Raw genomic sequence first — 12,113 nt, 5'->3', positions numbered from 1 at the left:
GATTTGATTCTATTATATATAAGTGTCCAAGAGGGACTAACACAACAATGAATACTTGTACCAAAAGCTATATAAATTGTACACTTTAACCAACTACTTTTTAATCCCACGTGGACATGTGTCATAGTACTGAATATTTATTCTCTTCTCATGTATACACGTATGCACTTCAATTTTAATTCTCCAACACATTTATTTCCTCCGTGTACTTGTTCACTTTTGACTTTTTACGTTCTTTAAAAATTAATAAATGAAGTACTCCCTCCGTCCCATACTACTTGGCCACATTACTAAAAATAATAGAAATATGTCCAAATTACTTGTTCATTATAAAATCAAGATAAAATTAATTAAATCTTTCTCATCTTACCCTCTCCGTCCCATATTACTTGGTTACATTACTAAAAATATATGTCCAAATTACTTGTTCATTTACAAAACTAAGATAAAATTAATTAAATCTTTTTCATCTTACCCTTAATAATAAATGTTCTTGAAAATAGTCAATTTTGATTATAATGTATTTATTGGAGACAGATAGGGGTAAGATAGTAAAATACATCTTTTATTTATGATTTCTTAAGGGGCGTGCACAAGGAAAAGTGGCAAGTAATATGGGACGGAGGGAGTATATATTTTACCATAATATTTGAAAAAGAGTAATTAATGTGAAGGGTAAAATTAATAATAAGAACAAAAATTTCTTTCTCTCGATATGTTAGCATGGATAAATAAAAGTGAACGGAGAGAGTGACTTTTATCCCTATTTTCCTTCTTTGTCAATACTTTAAACGTGAAGAGAGGACGAACAATAACAATGTAAATTTGTACCAAAAGTTATATAAATTGTACACTTTAACCAACTACTTTTTTATCCCACTTGGACATATGTCATATTACTGAGTATTTATTCTCTTCTCATGCATACACGTATGCACTTCAATTTTAATTCTCCTACACATATTTATTCCCTCCGTGCACTTTTACTTGTCCACTTTTCACGTTCTTTAAGAATTAATAAATGAAGTATATATTTTATCATAATATTCATATTTATTGGCGTATCTAGTCTCAATAGCCTTAGAATATGATTTGAAAATGAGTAATTAATGTGAAGGGTAAAATAAGAAGAAGAAAAAATTCTTTCTCTTGATATGTTAACGTGGATAAGTACAAGTGAAGGGTGGCAGTGACTTTTATCCCCGTTTTCCTATTTATCAATATTTTACTTATTTTACTCTCGTTTGCATTATCTGATTATTATTTCTTTATATTTATAAAATGTATTACTTTATATTTTCATTTCGGAATTAAAATTTGGTGATTTACGATATAACATATATCTTTCTAATTTTCATTTCTTTGTAACAATTTTTTTATCTATAATTGTTAATATAAAAAATTATAATATATTTTTTAATTAATTTAATAAAAATATTTTATTAGTTTTGCTTTTAAAAAATCCAATATATACAATAATGATTCTTATGTTTGGATTTGAACAGTTAGTTAATTAAGATGGATATCAACCTGTCGGTATACATATAAGATATTAAAGAATTTAAAAGAAAAAATCTAGAATCAAAATATTAATTTTCCCTCATATTCTTACTAATTTTATTTTTCACATCGATGAATAACTTTCATTGTCATGAGAATGAGAAAAAAAGTCCAACTCTTTCCATCTCAAAAACTTAATTCCATCATATGTTTTTAATTTTTAAAATCTATTTTTTAATTATAACTAAAGTGATGGTACATAAAATACATTTTGTATATGTTGCTATATATAATAACAATTAAAATGTTTTTAAAAGTTATTTTCAAAATACAAATCTTAAAAACTGGCTAATTAAAGTGAATAAATATGTTCTGGCATATATTGCTAGTATGTTAATTAAAGCAAGAAGAATGATAGTTCTGGAATATATTATAAAATCATCAAGGTAAACGTCTTTTTCAAGCAAAAACCAGTATTACCTAGTGGTTAAATAAACAAATAAAATAACAGTCTTACAGAAAGCAATAAGAAAGAAAAAAAAATCAGCACTTACGACAAGTCCCAAGCTGCTGGAAATAAATCAAATAACAAAAAAATATGTAGAAATCAGGATAGTCAATATATGCACGCAGCATGTCAAAATTGTCTTGGTTTGAAGTCATCTATGAACACTTCAAAGCTCTCAGCAGGTGCTATGAAATCATGAAATCAAAACCTACTGAATATTCATCAGGCAAACTGAACATGCAGCGGATCTTCAATCTCAGTTTTTTAGAAAATCAGAATATTGTTCAACTACAGTGTGGAGATCTTTACTAAGATACAGACACATTCTATCACCACTAGTTCCCTGCTAATAGAATGAACATCTGAAATGTTAATACACACATTAGGAAGGATCTAGTGACAATTTTATATATCTGCAATCAAGTTAGTGTTTCTGAAAAGTACTGATTGCAGATAACACTGTATGTAAACACTATAAGTTTAGCGTTACAAAGTTAAACAACGGGGAGATTTTTGAAATAATTCCTTTAATATAAGCACCTCAACACTAATCCTATGAATTATAATATTAAAAAATGAAATTAAGATTAACACTCCCTTCGTCTCAAAATAACTGTCACCTTAGTAAAAACGATTGTCCTAAAATAAGTGTCATTTAAGGAATTCAAGACAAAAATTGGCAAGTGTTTTCAACTATGCCTTAAGTATTAAAGAAGTAGCCATTTTTAATATTGCTCAATTTTAAAAAAAAAACACCTAATAAATAAGGATAATTTAATAAACTTCGCATTGTATTTATTGATTTCTTAATTGATGCAATTTTTATAAATGTGACACTTCTTTTTGGACGGATAAGCATTAGTTATCGTTCACTTTTATGATGTCTATCGAGATATTTAGTCCCGAGTCCAACCGGCCCCCTCACATCATTCATAAGACCACTCTCCCATTATTCAATTTAAAGTTTTATATTTATTCATGAATGCCTCTTTGACATAAAAACGTGCATAACTGAAACAACTATTCTCCCATTTATTCAAATCATTTCCAGTGTATTGTGACTGAGAACTCTGATCAAGAATTTCCTCCGGATTAAAAAGAGTGTTCATTTAATTTATTTATTTTTTTGGTTAAAAAGGAGAAATTTGTACGATTGCCCTTCTTTGGAGGTGGTCTTTAATTTTTGTCATTCGCTTAAAATACTCTGAGGTACTGGATTTGAACCCTGGCTTAATCATAAAAATAAAAAACAATTCGCAAGGTAAGGCTTCGCGAAAAGTCTGCCTTATGCGGCAAACTTTGCCTTAAGGTGTAACTAAAAGTCTGCTGGATACGACAGACTTTTAGTTATGCCTTAAGGCAACATCTGCCGCATAGGGTAGACTTTAGTTATACCTTAAGGCAAACTCTGCCGCATAAGGCAGACTTTTTGCAAAGCCTTGCCTTGCGGTTTTTTTTTTACCAAGCGGGGGTTCGAACCCAGAACCTCAAGGTATTTTCGGTCACCTTTTTAAGCGAAGGGCAAAAATTAAAGATCAGCAATTTGAGGGGAAAAAGTTAAAGACCAGTGCCTTTGAAGGACAATCCGCACAAAAAATTATCAAAAAGAGTGTTCACTTATCAAATCAAGAAAGAATTAATATTATTTTTTCAAATTTGCCCCTATTAAGTGTTATCGGATTAAATTTCAATACCTATTTAATTAGGGGTAGTTTAGTCATATTACTTATTTTTTTCTAGGAGTTTGTATTTTCTTAAAGAGTGTGCATATAGCTAAGTGGACACTATTTTTTATCCGGAGAGAGTAGGATACATAGGTAAAAGTGCACATGGAGTCCTTAACGTTAATGCACATGCTAAACAAATTACTCTTTCTGTCCACTATACTAAAAATAATTTTTTTACTTTTACTTGTCCACTTTAGCAATATCAAGAGAAAGACAAACTTTTTTTTTTTCTTGTTTTACCCTTAACATTAATTACTTATTTCCAAGTCTATTCAAACTATACACCAATTAATATGAGTATTATAGTAAAATATATACTTCATTTATTAATTCTTAAAGGACATGCAAACTCAAAAGTAGAGAAGTAAAAGTGAACGGGGGAATAATAACTAAAACTTAGAAGAAAAATGGTTAACATTATATGTGTCGCTGTTGAGTTTATTTGGGACCGCTCTTTGTCAAATGAATACATAGACGTGGCGAAGTCAATCCATTTATTGATAACTCGCTCAATCCATCCAAATTTTAAAGGAGTTGAATTAATATGACTCTTTTCTTTCGCTTACATAATGAGTTGAATGTCACACCCCACCCTTGGTAAGGCGTGACTGGCACCCGATACCCTACAGGAACCGAGTGAACCAACTTATAACTTGCATCCTTCATGTCTCGAATGGTAAAAATACGGCTAAGGGCTAAATATGAACATAATATCATGCATAAATATATGTGCAATGGACCTGTGATACTAACATAACAACCGACATAATATAACTAAGCTATACACAGGAACTGTCTGCAAAGCCTCTATGAACATGACTGAAGTACACACGCTGGGACAGGTCCCCCGACATACCCTCTTGTCACAAAGAACATATATAACTCAGACTCGGCAATGCTCCAGGAAGAAATGGAGCCCACCAATCAAAACTAGTACCTGAAAGCAGCCTACTGCGGAAGATCCTCGTCCCGTCTGTCTACACCTGCGGGCATGAACGCAGCGTCCACAAAAAGAGACGTCAGTACGAATAATGTACCGAGTATGTAAGGCGAAAATGTAATATAATCAACAAATGCTGCAAAGAAAGAGGATAAGAATCAACCTAGCACTTCAGACTTACTGATGAGAATCTAGTACACATGTCTCTTAATACTCTCATATCTTTAACTGCATCTATGGACAATATTGTATCTCTAACTTACTTATTGTCCTAGTGGTAACTGCCCAACTGATCAGTGGTAACTGCCCGACCGGCCGTAGCACGGTGGTAATAACTGCCCGTCCGATTATCGCCGGACGGTAGTGTCATGACCCGACTAGGGGGCCATGACAGGTACCCGGAGCTGATTACCGAGCACCACTCATGCTGCTAGTTATCATGCTTATTCTGTATTTTATCTATTGCTCCACACTTCTAGTCGTAAGGAAAACCATTTACAATTTGAAACACATACGCATTTATATACATAAGCCCTTCGGCTATCAAAAAGATATATACATATATATAATAAGGACATCGTGAGACCATACTACCCACACATACGTATCTACGAGCCTCTACTAGAGTACTAGACATACGAACGGGACAGGACCTGTTATGTCCCGTGTTTTGTATAAGTGGAATTCGGCAAATAATTAAGATTTGTGTGTTATAAGGAAATATTGTTGATTTTGGTGAATATGACTATGTTGGTTATGGAATCATTAATGTTAAGACCTCGGGGAAGGCCGAGGGTAAATTTGGAATTTCGGAAATTAGTTTTGGGAATTACAAAACGGGACTTTTAATGAATTGGGCCAAGAATTGGACAACAAAAAATTGAAGCCCAAGTCCTTGAGGGTGGCCGGCCAAAGCCTTTGGCCCAAACCCATTTATAATGTCATGTGCTAAGCACATGACTAGATGTGGATATATATCAACTTACCCTTTGAATTATCAAGAATTAAGATCAAAAACAAAAAAAAAAAAAAAAAAAAGGGGCATCAAATAAGGCTCTCGGCCGAAGTGGGTTTAGGAAGAGAAAAAAAATTGGCAAGCTTTGATCTTAGCCTTAAAAATCTTGAGTTTTGCATAGTGGTGAAGTACTCAAGACCCTCTTCGTGGTGGTACAATTAGTTCGACGAAAGGACGACGTTTGCGGCGAATCGGAATCTCAAGATTAAGGTAAGAAATCTATGTTTTTGTGTTATGAAATGGATTTACATGTTATAGTGATTGATGTTGCATGAGGATTGTGGGATGGTGTTGTGTTTGTGCATGGTGTGTGTGTGTATAAAGGGTGTGTTTGGCCGTGAGTCCCATGTAGTGCAAGGCATAAGAATTTTATCTTGTTTAGTTTGAATAATGTGTTGTTGTGATCTTTATGTTGTAGAGGATTGATTAAAGAATTGAGTTGGTGTTAGAAAATAATTTCGGACGTTATCGGAAAGTGTATACCTTTGGTATATTTGTGTATATCATAGTATATTTATGATACTAAAGACCTTAAATAAGATTTATGGTTGATGATAACGAATTTGGAATGAAACGACGCAAGTTAGAGCGTTCGTCGTAACTTTTGGTATTTTGAATGAAAATTGGAAAGTAGTGAACTTTGGGGATGTTTGTCTGTGGTTTGGAACTTGTTGGTGGTGTGTTTGAATAATTGTGAATGAGTGAATGAATGGACTAATGTGGAAATAGATTTGGAATTTTGAAGTTGAATCAAGAATTTGCCAACTTATGTATTAAAGTGAAATTTTGAAGTTAATTTAGCATGATTGTGGTTTGTATGGTTTAATGATGTTTGGGCTGTTGTTGTTGTTGTATTTTGAGCCGAGCTAAGTCTCGGGGGTGTTAGATTTATAGGGGAAGTGCTGCCGAAATTTCGGTAGCCAAATATAGCCCAAAGACTAAAATGTTAATTCTCATGAATAGTAACTGGTAAAAGTGACCATTTGCAGTTTCTGGACGAAACGGGAATTGCGATTTGAGGAGCGTAAGGCGCCAACCAGGTATGTAAAGCCTACCTATCATTCTTTTGGCATGTCCTAGACATACTAGGTTAAGATCGGCCCCTCGGGAATAACCCTGCTCTTGGAAATCGAAGTTCAAGTTCGAGCACTATTCATTCAGCGCGATTGAACCCTTTTTGTCGCATTTGGTTAAAAGAATGTTCGTACCTCCATAACTTGTGTTGTTGTGTCCGAAACTCCTCGAAACTTTCGTAGATGGCTCTATGGAGCCGAAAGTCTGTGATTTGTGTCCACCGCCTCAATTTGACCCGAGGTGGGCCCGCGAGCCCCGAGGCTCCCCTTATTCGGTTTGTTTGGTCCGTTTGTGTCCGTTATAATCTGCGACCGTCTATTTATGACCAAGGATGCGTTTGAATCTTCCTATGCCATTAATGTACGTTTTCCCCTCTGAATGATGTGAGATTTTCGGAAAATGACTTATGAACGCTTTTTTTCTTGAGAATTTGGCAGTTTGGAACTTCGTAACTTTTACACATAAACTTTGATCAATCTGATTCCTGCTCCGAGCCTTCTGGCGTCAGTATATACCTATACGTAAACTATATGTTGAGTCCGACAAATTATTTTTGATATGCATATGGTTTCTGCACTACTCTGTTCGTGCTGTCTGCTATGACTTCGTTCGTCGGTACCCGGGCCGACTTTGTGATCGTGCGCGCTAAAATATATTCGGGAGTTATGATGTGTTACGGTTTCCGAGGCCTCGCCATAGGGCCGGTTACCGCTTATGGAGTTATGATGTGATATGGCATTTGATATGTTCTGATGATATGATGTGTGTGTGATATGATGTGTCTGGAGACTGTACGGAGATTTGAAAACTTCTGGAGTTATGATGTGTTGTGGCACCAGCGTCGGGGGGGGGGGGGGGGGACCACGTTCCTAAACCCTATACATGATTTGATTTGCATTTGTACGTTCGCCTCCCGCGCAGGTTTGCTTTGTTTACGATGTTGGTGTGTTTGTTCTTTCTGACTCCAGCTGTGTTTGTGATTTCTGTACCTTCTGCTTTACATACTCAGTACTTCTCCCGTACTGACCCCCGTTTCTTCGGGGGCTGTGTTTCATGCCCGCAGGTACAGAAGCTCGTTTGGGTGGTCCTCCAGTCTAGGCTACTCACTCTGCTGTGTTGGAGAGCTCCCCTTTGATTCGGAGCCTAACGATTGGTACATATCTTTTGTTGTGTCTGTATTCTGTATATTTGGATGAGTGGGTATGGCGGGGCCCTGTCCCGTCCTATGTTCGTATGTTCTGTTTTGTCTAGAGGCCTGTAGTCAGATTGGTGGGTCGTGGGTCCGGTGTGTTTGCATGTGAGTCTGTTTTGCGTTCTTAAGCGGCCCGTACGCTACTATGGCCAAGTCGGCCCCTGAGTTGTATGTATGTGTATGCATTTGGGGGCGATGTACATTCCGCCACCCTTCTGATGTGTGTGTGTGAAATTTGGCGATGTATATTCCGCCTCCTTTCTGATTTGTGATTTGTCTGATCTGTACGGGCGACTGCTTAGGATAAGTGTTCGGTAGATGTCTGATTACGATGTTGAGTTTGAATAACGTACGTTGAGTTTGGACGAGTCTGATTGCGATGGTCTGGGTGTGAGTTTGTTTGGGGTGTCCCAGAAGGGCGCCAGTCGCGGCCCACTGGGCTGGGTCGTGACAAAAGTGGTATCAGAGCGGTTTTTCCTTGGAATGTCTACAGGCCGTGTCTAGTAGAGTCTTGTTTATCGATGTGTTGTGCACCACATCTATAAACAGGAAACTACAGGACATCTAGGATGTTGTGTTGCCTTTTCTTTGGAATCTTAGATCGTGCGATAGAGCTGTGCTATTAGGGTCATTCTGATCTGACCCGTTGTTGTGTTTGCAGTGATGCCTCCGAAGAAGGCAACGGCGGCCCAGAAGGGCAAGGCGAAGGTGGGAGAGACCAGTCAGGCACAACGAGCTACTCGGGCTCGTGTCTATGATTTGCCTGAGGTTGCACCTCATTCTGAGGGGTCTGCTACACCCCCATTAGTACAGCCTGGAGCAGGACCTTCAGCAGCTCCAGAGGTCCGTGTACCCGCTCCTGAGACTCCAGCTCCCCAGCCAGGGGCGGAGGATAGGACCCTGAGGGAGGCTGTATAGTTGTTGACCACGATAGTAGCGGGGCAGGCTCGCAGACGCGGGCGGAGGGACGATGATGATGAGGACAGGCGGGACAGCCTGAGAGTTCGGGAGTTCTTGTTATGCGGCCCTCCAGAGTTTTTCGGGTCTAAGCCCGACGAGGACCCTCATGACTTCATTCGGGGGATGCGGCGTGCATTAGACTTGGTCAGGGCTGTTACATCCGACATTTTTGTTCATTCGAAAAATTCAAGATAAAATGACTTGTGATGGATAAGGCCACAATTGGACCTTACTTGGTATGAATGTGTAGGTTATGAATGCAATGGTGTGGAATTACAAAAGGTGACCAAGGGCAAAAATTGGAATTTTGGAAACTTGTCCCATAAAATTACAAAATTAGCCAAGTGGGCTCAAAAAAATAAAAATAATAAGAAAAGAGGCCCAATTGGGAATGGCCCAACCGGCCACAAGGCATAGCCCAAGCCCATGGTTGTTATATAATTACCATGTGATAAATATATGCATCCTTATCACAAGATCATTCAAGAAACAAGATCAAAACAAGAAAAAAAAAATAGAGGGTTCGGGTGAGAGGAGAAAGAAAAGGAAAAGAAAGAAAAAAAAATTTTTGGAGCTAATTCTTGGGTTTAAAAAGTTCCTCTCTTGAGAGATTATTGCTAAGCACAAGATTATCTACAAGTTGATATAAAGATTTTGGCAAGAAAACAACTTCAACCCCAAGTGAAGAACTTGAAGAAAGGTAAGGATTTCATGCTTTTGTGTGTTAAAAAAAAAATGATGTATGTATGTTGTAGTATGTGTGAATGAATGAAAAATATGGAAATTTGGTGTGTTGGAATTTTTGGGTGGTGGCCGAATGCATATATATGTATTGCATGATTGTAATGGTTTGAATTCTTGTGTAAGTTAGTTGTAGTATGGTGGAAATTGTATTAGAAAGGAAAGTGGGATGAATTAGTGAGAGTTGGAAAATATAGTATGTTGGCCGTATGGTACTATGTGTAATATGGGATGTGAATTTGATTTTGGTTGTATGTTAATTGTGTATGGCTTTGTGAAGTAGATTGAAGGATAATGGTTAAGCCAAAAACGAAGAATTGTTTGTTAAGTCGTTGTCGGAAAGTGTGTCGCTTTAGCCTAATGTCTTAAAATTTTGATTGATGATAATGAACTTGGAGTATGAAAATGCGTTTATGAACTCGTATGTTGAAAGTTAGGAAAGATTGGAAAGATAGTGATTTGATAGAAAGTTGAATGTTTGAGTAACTTGTGAATGTTATGTGAATATGGTATGGATGCCTCCGATGAGTGTCGTAATGATTTTGGTAGGTAATGGATATGAAAATAATAAGGTTTGGTTGGAAATGCAAGTTTGAAACGAAAGATGATTCGTCGTGTCGAAAGGTGGCTAATAATGCCATAGTGTATGATTTAGTGTTTATTGATGTTGTTGTTGTTTGGATGTCTCCCCTGGGTTGTTGTGTTGCTAAATTGAGCCGAGCTAAGTCTCGGGGATGTCGTATATACAGAGGAAATGCTGCCGAAATTTCGGTAGGCAATTATGTGTAAAGATAGAGTATTGAAAGAATGAAACTAACCAAATGGTAAACTTGACCATTTCCAGATTTTGGACGAAATTTGGAGTGACGCCAAGCGAGCTTAAGGCACCATCGAGGTATGTGAAGCACTTCTATACGCTCCTAGGCATGTTCTGGATGTGGTAGGCTCGGCCGCGAGCCCTAGGTCCGACTCCGTTCCCCGGAATTCGAGACGGAAAACCGCTCCAATTCCTTCAATTCAATTGAAACTATTTTATTGCAAATTGCCCTTAAAGTGAGATTTTGTACAAAACTTCCCCAAACGGAGTCGGAACACTTCCGAATGAGTATGGGTGACCTCATAAGGTCAATTATCCATAATTTACGCATGTAGCCTCGGATTGGTCCGAGGTGGGCCCACAAGGCCCGATACTTCCGGTACGATTGTAAAATACATCTGTTTTGGTCCGACTTTCTCCAAAAATTTCTGAACTATTATTTTATGTATATTATGGCTATTTTTGTGTAGTTTATACAATATGATTTCTGGACATCCGAGAATCCCATTCTGATGATAATCTGTCGTGCCTTCCCAACTAGGATATAGGCGCGTACTATGCATATTATCTGGATATTCTGATTTTGGCTCGCCGTTTGGCACCCCCTCAGTTTGATCGAGTCTGTATGTTGAGTCTGTAGGTAGGTGGTTTCTCATTTATCGATTCGTGTCTGTCTCAATGCATTCTTTCACTGCGACCCGGGCCAGGTTCTGTTATCGTGCATATTTCTCTGCATTGTTCACCGCGTCCCTCGGCGTACGGGCCGGGATCTGTATGTCTGTATGATCTGTGTATGGGGATGGCGGCCAGGATGGCATATGATCTGATTTGATTCTGTCTGTCCACCGCGTCCCGTACTAAGAGGGCCGGGTTCTGTTACCGCGCCCCCAGACAGGGCCGGGATCTGTATGAATATATGCGTGTGCTATCTGTACTTATAAAGCACACGCCTCTGTATGATTTTGTATGACTCTGTGCTACTCTGCATGCATAATTCTGTCCGACATACTACTGTCTGTCCGTCTGTGCTTCGACTATTTCTGTATGTCCTTATGGATTCTGACTCTGTATGTCCGTATGGGTTCTGATTCTGCCCGTCCGTCCGTATTATGATTCCGTCTGTCTGTCCGAACTATAATTCTGTTTATTTGTATGGAACACGATTCTGTATGTCTGTCTGGATCATAACTCTGTCCGTCAGTCTGATTTATGGTTCTGTCCGTTATATTTCTGTGACTCCGGTTCGGACTATGTTTATATCTGTTATGTTTCTGCTTTACATACTCGGTACATTTTTCGTACTGACCCCCGTTCTTCGGGGGCTGCGCTACATGCCCGCAGGTACAGACGCGCCAGGTGACACGCCGCCAGCGTAGGTTCTGACTCTGCCATTCGAAGAGCTCCTTTGACTCGGAGCATATCTTTTGGTATATATTTTCTGTCTTCTGTGTACTCCGTATGTATGTATATTCTGGGTACGGCGGGGCCCTGTCCCGTCATATGATTCTGTATGTCTGTAGAGGCCTGTAGATGGATATGTGGGTTACGGGTTTCGTCTGTATGTTAGCCTTATCGGCTTGTCTGTAAATGTCTGTATGTTCAGGTATATGTATATATATATGTAAGTTACGCGCGTGCC

The sequence above is a fragment of the Lycium barbarum genome, chromosome 1 (assembly GCF_019175385.1).
Source record: "Lycium barbarum isolate Lr01 chromosome 1, ASM1917538v2, whole genome shotgun sequence".
Taxonomy (NCBI): Eukaryota; Viridiplantae; Streptophyta; class Magnoliopsida; order Solanales; family Solanaceae; genus Lycium; species Lycium barbarum.
This window is presented reverse-complemented; position numbering follows the sequence as displayed.